The 10,267-nt window shown below is 39.2% G+C and overlaps 1 protein-coding gene across 5 annotated transcripts in view; it reads left to right on the top strand.

Moving 5' to 3' along the window:
* Positions 1-9,859: 9,859 nt before the first annotated feature.
* The window catches only part of uif (sushi, von Willebrand factor type A, EGF and pentraxin domain-containing protein uif), a 68,834-nt gene continuing 68,426 nt past the window's right edge, over positions 9,860-10,267 (top strand). For 4 of the 5 annotated variants that reach the window (XM_087344072.1, XM_087344071.1, XM_087344074.1 and 1 more), the window contains exon 1: positions 9,860-10,087. The gene's annotated coding sequence lies outside the window, so the exon portion shown is untranslated. The remainder of the gene's footprint in view (positions 10,088-10,267) is intronic. The other variant, XM_087344069.1, reaches the window with a different exon arrangement.

Here is a 10,267-nt window from a genome sequence, read left to right as displayed (position 1 = left end):
TAAGAAGCAACTTCATACTCGGAACCGTGAGAACCCTGCTTATCACCAAGTTAAGTACAACTTAAAAACTGAAATTCGGTAGGAGATGAAAGGCAACCGATGAAATTTCGAAGTGACGTTCTATGTTCGTATCTCAACGGTAAGGTGCTACGTGTGTTTTCTTTGACAGTGGAGAGGTGAACAACATTTATCCTGCCCCAGCCATGACGTCACACCGTTCAAGGTGTTCCTCTTCATTACACATGTCAATTGGAATGTCTTTCCCTGTGCGGTGTTTGCGTTATGAGGTGTATGGTGGAATGCCGTTCGTCCTGAAGGTCAACACAAGAGTACTGGGCCACGAGGTGTGATTGCAGCATCTTGCTCGGCCGTATTCTGCTGCCATCCCTTGCACGACCAAGAAAACTCTGACTGACCTGCTTTCGTCAGCGTTCATAACAGTCCACCCAAGCGGTCTCTCTCTCGAGAAGAGGCCTGAATCTGGCTGTCTTCTGGCACGTTGCGTCTGCACCCTGGCAGATACTGACAGTCGTACCCCAGGAGCGTACTGCCTCCATCATCAGAGCGATCATGGAGACAGACTACATGATACAACACCCAAGGAGGACTGAGAAAATTAATAAATATGTCAATTGTCGAAATTTGAATCCAGTGCCTTCATGACAGAGACATACAACCAACATCTACCGAAAGTCAAAGTCGAGTAATTTTTCATATCGGAAAGTCCTGGTTTGTTTTCCGACCCAGAGGCCTTTTGTCGTCTTTGATATTTTCCGATTGGTCTACGCCAAACAAGATGTAAACCACACAAAATAAAAACGAAAGTTTGAGAAACAATTAGCTACAAAAATGTAGGAACAGTGTAAGTCAATGAAAGCTAATTCTTTCCTCAGTTCCTCCAAAGTCTGGGATTAAAGACTTACGATAAACCAAGATTACAATCACCCCTTCCACATTCGTTTTATTCCATCATCACTCGCAGTCATCATCCCATGTAATGCTAGTGCAGTGGAATAATTCTGACATGGTAAAACCGGACTAATCATATGCGTCTAGCCGGAAAACAGCCTTCGGATTCGGCAGTTGAGGGTGGTTAATTGAATTATGTAGTTAAAAGGTGAAGATTACCCACATTTTATCTCTTTATTAATTATCACTAATTACTTGTTACGTTGGCCGACGAAATACAATTTTCTGTTTATATAGTTTATTGGTGTTTGAATATTGATTTCCATTCTTAGAGACTTGTCTAAAATTACAGAGATAAGTAAAATGATACGCCAGCAATGTTGGCTAATGTATTCATAGAATGTTTTTAAATTTTGTGCCGTTAAGTTGGTTATGTTGGTACTCTGCAAGATGGCGTGTTGATAAAGCGCGGTTTTCAAGCTTTGTGTGCAAAAGTATGTTTTGTGGTGTTTCTCTGTTATGATTTTATGGTCAAAGTTTACCACTGTTGTCAGTCTAACAACGGAGGTATCTTTGATCGATTACGCAGTTTCTTTGTGTGTGCGTTTGACTGAATGCTGAATGCAGCGGTTATACCTTTTTGGCACTTTCTGCAGTCAACGCAATCGACCTAAGGTCGAAGAAATGTATTGAGATCGACAGACATTTAATAACACCGGAAGTCTTTATTGAACGTTATCAGTACTATTGCGCTTCGTGACATTGCGAATGAGGATTGGGAATAAAATGCCGAAAACAATAAAAGCAGAATAAGGACGTAAAATAATAAGCAAATGCTGTGAGTCCATACACGAGACATGGCTCTTATCCACGGTTGAACGATACATCGATTAGCTTATACACAAACGCCGTGTTTTCCATGGGGCACTTTAAAATGTTTATAAATTTGTGTCGTTTTACCGCTTGTGTTAGCTTCGTCGAAAATATTTTTCACGATTGGTCATCTGATCAGTGTTTTCGTGGACGATCGATACAGACTTATTTTCAGGGTCGTAGAAGCATTGGGTGGGCTGTAGAGGGCGCGTGTGTTACCTGACAGGCAAACGGCTGTGACACACAATTGGTCAAACGGACACGACTTTATGTGCAATCTATGGTCAGTTTATTGGAGCAGATATCCAGTGAAGATTTCGAAAGTAAGTTATAATTAATACTAATTACTTCTATCAGTGTTTCTTGTGCTTTTAGATTATGGTTTGGAAGAGCAGCCAACTTTGAGTTAAATGACAATGTGTGAACTCAGTACACAAATCTAATAGTACAGAGTATTTTCCTTTGTCAGTATGTTTACATGATAATTTTCGATTTTATGCTTTCAAATCTTGTTATGAAAAAGTTAACTTTTACTGCATTTTGAAGTTCACTGTTTTAATGTGTTTTACTTTGCTATTAATAGGAAGTTTCTGCCTTTACATTGTTATAATGTTCTGTTTTCTGTCAGCTCCACTGTGCCTAGTCTATTGTTCTTCACAATAACATAACATGTTTTGCGATCTTTATTGGTAAACATAACAGTAGTTCGTGATAATAATGTGTCATTTTATCTCAAACTGTAGACATTTCGGTAATAATAATTTTTTTAAAATTCCCACAGGAAGACTTTTTGAACATGCAACAAACATTGTTTCCATGCCCTAAACATTTCAGAATGCATGCATTCAGATGTCATTGGTAATACGTTAAAACGATTCACATTTATATAATGGAATTTTTGGTCATTTCCCCTAACTTTGTATTATATTTCTCTTATACCGTAATTATTTAAATATTTTATACAGCACTGTTGAATTATATTAATTATTTATCGTAATTATTTTTATATTGGTATCCATTATTGTTCTGTGTTGGATTGGAATGATTTATTATTCTCACTGTAATTCGCTTTACCGAAGAATTTGCCTCACTGTTAGTGACTTCTTGTTATTATTCAGGAGACCGAAGTTGACTGCTGCGTCACTTATTTAATTTTCTTCTTTCATTTATGCCTGCTTAACAAATTTTGGCAAACAACAACACTGTCTAATGTAACGTGGGCTTCTTGAAAAGCCAAAATATGTTAAAACACTTTCAATAACATCAAAGCTAATGCAGTAGCGGAATGTGATAAAAGTAAGTTAAATGCATTTCGTATTCTGAAAGGTTATCTTGAAAGGACATTTTGGCAGAAATGAAGGAAAGAAAGATGCGAATGGTAATTTTCCTGATATCGTCAGGTTACAGTGTAAACCTTTAGTCAGGGTATCTGGTTCCCGGACCAAGTGTCGAACCGTGTATTCTCCGCATAGAGGTCCCATTCCAGTTTTATGCAAAGCATTTCAGGAAGTTAAAAATTCGTACAGCTCTGGTAATCTAGTAAGTGTAGGCCTGTAAATTTGAGTTTCTGAGTAGAAAGTAATTAACTGTAGATATTAACCGCTATGTTCTGATCAGTATTTTATTTAATTACGAACGAAAATTACGTCTTAGAAGGACGAAAGTTAACTTTTGGACAGATCTAACTATAACATATTTTAGGGGGCCTGTACATCCAAAGATGTCATTCACTCTAAAAAGAAGTGAAGATAAATTCAACAGTGTTTTGAATATTTTATAGGCCTACCTAACGTTTTATGTACGTTGAAAGCAGTCTTTATTTTTGTTAAATTAATCCCTGTCATGGAAAAGTCTACACTTGTAATCACTCGAACAAATTAAATAATATTTAATGTTTATAAAAATTCCTTTACAGCTTTTTTAAATTTTTTATAAAGGCTTCATCCTTATTGTAACGTACGACGCGGCGAAGTCTTGATCCGACGCTAGAGAAGAAGTTTGGACAGGAATGGAATTGGTGTCAAAGACCTCTAAAGAAAATGTCAGCGCGATTCAGAGAATACGCGATCAGAATTTAAACACTGAAACGTGTAAAACGCGACTCTCTTAGCTGCCAGAGATTTTTGCTGTTTGAATCATCGGTGTGAGCAGAGTGCTGGAAAAGCAAACCCTGATTAGAAGCTGGTGATCATGAAGCACGTGGTGATTCGTGAGAAGTACCAAATGTTTAGATGGGGCACGTGTAATAAATGTAGATGGCAACCCTATACGTTCGGGAATACCCGCGAAATTTCGAGAAACTTCTGGTTGCCTATGTTTGTGACCACACGCTGGACGAGAAAGAAATTGTAGTTGTTTTGAACAGATGATTCTTATACTCTTACACTATATATTTTTTATTCCTGAAACGTTTCAGTTATTTTGGGTTTTGACTTTTTCTGTTGACTTATGATTTCCTTCTTTCCCACCGGCAACAAATTTTTGCCAGGAATTTTGAGTAGTGAGGGGTGTCAGTATCCTATCCGCGGCTACGGCAAGACTACTGAGTTGCGCGCGCAGTTTCGCTGACTCGTCCGATGTATCACTCATAAAATACACGCGGCATTTATACGTGTCTCGTTTTGGGCGTTCTCGATACACGCTGCAACCCCCGTGTATAACGAGAGTCATCTGTACTTGACGTATTATATCCGTGCAGGACGTGGGAAACGAACGTCTGCCGTTCAGGCAGTCGGAAGATGAATTTTGTTACCGTCAGCACCTTCCTCCTGTTACCGGGTTTAATTCAAGCTGAGTGAGGTCTCGGATGCCATTGACACAGATCTGCAGATGGCACGTATCTATAGCTCGCTGTAACCATGATTATGGGCAATGGCAACGCTTGATCGTGGGAGCGGGGGACACGTCCAGGAAATCCTAAAGCATTAGATATTTTCAACGTGAAATCGACTGAAAACTACGAGAGAAACGAGAGATTGCTTGGCACGTAATTGGAAATATGTCACAAAAGTTACTGTCAGAATTTTTCTTCTTGATTCATCAAACCAGAAGATAGGAAAGCGAATCTTGAAATTTGACCTGTTTGGGGAAAGAAAGGCTTTATCCATCTGCGGGTGTAAAAAACGGCTTAATATAGCCATTATGGCTGATTGAACACACTCATCCTTTCACGCAGTCACAGAACTCCGAGTGTTAGCAATTCTTCCTGAGGTTTTAAGTTCACACGACAGTGTCCTTCCAAATTCTTACTTATTTACCATTATCATCCTCAAACCTCATTTTGCGCTGTATCCTCTGCGTTATCAGCTGTACGTATTTTGTTGGTTGGACATGCATTATTATCCAGTTGGCTTATTACGTAACTAATCGCCCTGATGATGGAGGCAGCAAGTAGCTCTGAAACGTTGGTAAACGTCTACCACATTACACGGTGCTACAACCCAGAAGACAGCCTATTTCATACTCGCCTCTTCTGAGAACCTCAAATCGTATTTATATGTTACAAACTCTAAAATCTTTCAAGTATGTTTATGTTCGTGAACTTTGCTCAAATTTCATTGTCTGTGCCATTAATTTCTTGACTTGCACATAATAATTTTAAGTTCATGTGCACGTGTAACAATTAGCGTCGCTGTTGAACTGATTTGTTGTATTGAACCTCTACATCCGTGAGTATAATTAAGTGATTACGCAAAGCAATGCCTCGTTAAACAGCAGACAGAATAGGGCATATTGCAACACTAGTTATCAACAACAGCTAATAAAAGTGTTTGAACATTTAAGTACATGGATTAATTAGATTATTTTCGGCTTTATATGGTTCATTAGTTATGATTGATGTATTAACGTTATACGACTTAGGACGCTGCAGAAATTAACGCTGTAAAACCGTGACCGCCGATGGGTAAAGTTCGTTTTCAGAAACAGCAGTCGGATGCTGGAATGTCTATAACCGCTGTTAGGCACGATAAGGCGATGCCAGTGGACGGTAAGAATGCTGGTACCGTTACATATAGTGTGTGGCTGGCCTCCATACTTGGAACACCTAACAGCTTGCCGAAGAATTCAGGGAAGCTAAACTATATTCAAATCAATTTAGCAAGTAATAGAAACTAGACAGATTTGAGGGAGATTGGTTATAGTTTGGCACGTGCCTGAAAGACGATAAAATGTCTGCTATTCACATGTACGATTAAAGTCAAAAAGAGTCTATTAATTTTAAACCTTGGCCACACACGCGTATGAAATAGGTTCACTTGAGAATCGTGATCTGTCTGAACCGTGTGTCAGGGAAAAATAACGAGACAATTTATATTCGTGGGGATATTTACGGAATATTGCCAAGGATTTACCAAGGCAAACAACAGCTTGCCAGCTGTCACAGAGATTCTTAAAGTGTTTATAAACAGGAATAAAGAAAGACAGCTCCATGGTCTCGCTTAAAAATTTACTGACTGGTATGTACTTATGAAGCACTAACGAAGTATCATATCTGGACGTTTTTAACTGTACTCACGACCAGGGCTGTGGAGTCGGAGTCGGTAAAAATGTACCGACTCCGACCTCGATATGAAATCTTAAGAACAATTTCTGTACCGTGTGAGCCGTCGGCGGCCTCACGCTTATTGAGCCCCATGGTGTGGGAATAATGCTTTGTAACTTTGGCTCCGGTGCCTTAAGAATACGAAGGGTCTACAAATCAACCGATTTCTGCAATAATATTTAAATATAGGTTATAAGTCTAAAAAGTAGTCTGATGATTCACGTGGTGGTGATGATGAAATCTCTTATGGTGCCATTTACCATTTTAGTAGGTTTACCCTTATTTATACATATTGAGATTTTATGAAGGAGTCGGGGTCGGAGTCGGCGTCGAACCCGGAGTCGGAGATTTTAGCGCCGATTCCACAGACCTGCTCACAATTTATGGAGTTAATCAGAATAATGAAGAAGAATATGTAAATGTTGTCAGTCGGAGTACAAATTATGAGAACGGACACGTTTTCAAAATATCCGGGAAGATTTTTAACAAAGATTCAAAAAGGATGATTAAGTTTTAACATTTTTATGCTATAATTGAAGTGTCAGATGCGTGTTGCAGTGAAGTATATCAACTACTGTTGTTATTGTTAATAAACTACGTTACGTTTTTAGCAGACTGGAAATAGACAATCGAAAATAAATTATTAGCTGCTGTTCAGAGTGTCAATAATAGCCAACAATGCATTCTGCAGTTTTTTATTGCTTCTTTAACCCGCTTTTCGTAGTTTCACGCGCAAGACGTGGTTATTTTGAGGCACGCGACGACTCCGTCCCCCCCCCCCCCCCCAGATGATACAACTGCTGGTAGATTGAACCTCTCATGTTCCAAGCAAAAACTTACTCCCAATCTTTGTGTCATGACTAAGTTGAGGTTGGCTAGATTAATTGTAGGCCGGCGAATGGACCAAAACTGGCCATTTTAAAGAATTCTTTTGGCGTCCATAACTACTGGATCTTTTCAATGGTGAACTGTTGTGTTTTCTTTGCGGTACGGATTGAATTATTAAATATGATTTAAATGAGCTTCTGCTGCAAAGGTTTGAATCCACTCAATTGCTTATTAGGAGATTTTAAGGTTTTGTGGTGTCGGGTACAACCCACTTCAAGGCGATGCGTGGGTGAGCTGCGAACAGTTCCCTGGTTTACGGTTGAGATGTGTCCTCCTACTGTAACATTAAGTTTTTTCTGGTTCGCCCATCACACGGTGGCAAGCAGGTACTATATAGAGCTGTAAGACGCGTCAGACCCTGTTCCGTTATGCGCAACAAAAACGTCGTCACCCCTCAAGAAAGGAATTCAACACTCTTGACCTCTTTTCAGTTATCATACTCAGTCCGTTAATCTGACTAACGTTAGAGTGACATCCGGGGGTGATAAAAGCACCGTCTGTAGTCACGGTGAACGGTATTTGTGATAAATTGGTAACAGGAAACAAAACTGCACAACAAAGGAAGCATAAAATCATTCAGTATAGCCGGTAGCCTGGAAGAGATTCGAACCTCGAACCTGGTGCCCTACAGTGCCATTATACCAACCTGCGGGAACAATTTACGGAAATTTAATGATGACGTACTATTAACGCCCTTCCATTAATTACGTCAAGACTTCTGAAGCAGAGTCGTCCTTAAATCCTAACCACTCAAATCTAAAACTTCTTGACGATGGTGAAGAGTCAATTGAATACAATTTTTGGATATTGTCCATCGTCTAGTAAATATAAAACGTAAAACGACGTTTCGGAGATGGGACTCTATCTCCGTCTTCAGGTTCCTACACAGTTGGGCCCACTAGATACAGCTAATCCCTATCTCCGGAGATAGAGTCCCATCTCCGAAACGTCGTTTTACGTTTTATATTTTATATTCTACTAGACGATGGATAATATCCAAAAATTTTATTCAATTGGCCTAACCACTCAGCTAGACAAAAAGTTACTCGCCTTTTATGTAAGGTTCATCGCCGTGTAAACAAGAGTCCGCTACCGATTACTGACCTCAGCCAGATGAATCACATCACCTTAATATGTTAAGATACATTTTAGTACTATCGTCCCTTCTGTGCCTAGATAGTGTAAGCGGTCTCTCATTTTCAGGTTCTGCGACTAAAATTTAGATCACGTGCTTGCTACATGCTCCTCCCATTACGACGTTTCTGCCTCGATCACCCTGTTATAATATCATTAGGTTAAGGGCCATATATATTTTTTTTCTGCGGTCAACATTATACCAAATACTCTCCTCACGACATCGATAAATTTATTTCAAGAAAGATACCGTTGTCATCTGTAGTAGTAAGGGTGATATGAAAAGTCTATGGTCTGTTCATGCACCAGAAGTTGAATAAAGTAGAACAAAAGGCTTATAAAGCAGTTTACAATAAGTAGGTATATTTTAGTTCAACAGACCTGTCTGGGTATATTTAGCCCTCTACGAAGGTACTGTGCACTTATATGGGAACAATGGCTGTCATCTGCTTTATAACAGATGCGATGTACTATAATACAATATTGACCTATGATCGGCAAACGGGCTTTGATCAGCTCAAATAACAGTATATATATATATATATATATATATATATATAATATAGTACGGTATCTATTCATGTGGCACTTACGAATCAGGATGTTTAATCGTTTTGTGTGTTTCGTTCCATTTACTGGATATTTAAAAACTAATTTCAGTCAAAACATGTTAACATTTTTTTAAATTTGAATTTCTCACTTCGGCGAATATGAAGATGGTTTTTAAGTGCGTCTTTCAGTCTTACGACGATAAATACCACAAACAAAACGCAAATCTGGTCGATGATGTAGGATTTGAGGTTTTTACTGCGGTGTGTCTGAAGATGGTTGTCTTCTGGGTTGTTGCGTCGTGTAGTCCGGAAGAAGTTTACCAACGTTTCAGCCACTCATCGCCCTGATGATGGAGGCAGCAAGGACCTCCGAAACTTCGGTAAACTTCTAGCAGACTACACGGCGCAACAACCCAGAAGACGGCCATCTTCAGACCGATGATATCACCAAGGCTGTTGGAAGGGGTTATTCTTGCTAAGTTTCAGTGGGTGTATGTCAAGGGTAGGGGTCAGCTGATTTACAATAAACCACTGTTAACTTATTGCGTTCTGGTACCCTACTTATGGCAGCAGTTTTGAAGAAAAAAACATACGACAGAAATATATTTAGTGGAATGCCAGGAATTCAGTTGACTTCAACGAGTTGTCCTACTGCGCCATGTGTAGTGAGATACATTTTTAAACGTTGTTCAAGGGTTCATCACGATCTCCAAGAAGCTGAGCTCCTTTTCTCCAGACGGGAATCTTTTCTCTTTACCATAACTTCTTTGACATTTTCTACCTGTTGTACGCCAGGTATGAACAACTTCGTCCGGGTAAGCTGAGTGAAGGTGCAGTGTCTTGCGCTTAAAGACGACATTTGAGTTTTACTGTACGGGAATATGAACCTTACGTACGCTGATGTGGGTTGTCAGCTTGTTCCTTCGTTGCGGTCTCCTCTCGAGACTTTGCTTTGCTGTGGCTATCAGTCTCGAGAAGGTGCGGGTTGGTGTCACAAGGAAGCGTGCTCGTTCGTTCAAGTGGATTTAAGTTAATATTTGTGCAGATGTGCGGACGTGTGTGATTGTGTGGACTAGTATATTAGGATCTGACTACTTTTTTTACAAAGTATTTGACAATGTATTATTATTTTTAATTATTTTGCGTTAATGTGCTACAGAAAAAGAACTTGTTGATATTTAACATAACGGTGAGTTTCTTTACCCTATTTTATTAACACATGTCATTTTGAATTATCAATCGAGGAATTAATAATATCTTTGGACAAAATGTAACGTCACAAGATTCGGGAAAGGATTTTTGATATCTGAACGCAGAATACGATTTTGGAATGTATCGTGAGCTATAAACGTCAATAAATGAGACAACA

This window comes from Zootermopsis nevadensis, unplaced genomic scaffold, assembly GCF_977971745.1.
Source record: "Zootermopsis nevadensis isolate Lab colony 2312 unplaced genomic scaffold, Znev_1.0 Znev_ptg000007l, whole genome shotgun sequence".
Lineage (NCBI taxonomy): Eukaryota > Metazoa > Arthropoda > Insecta > Blattodea > Termopsidae > Zootermopsis > Zootermopsis nevadensis.
This window is presented reverse-complemented; position numbering and strand designations above follow the sequence as displayed.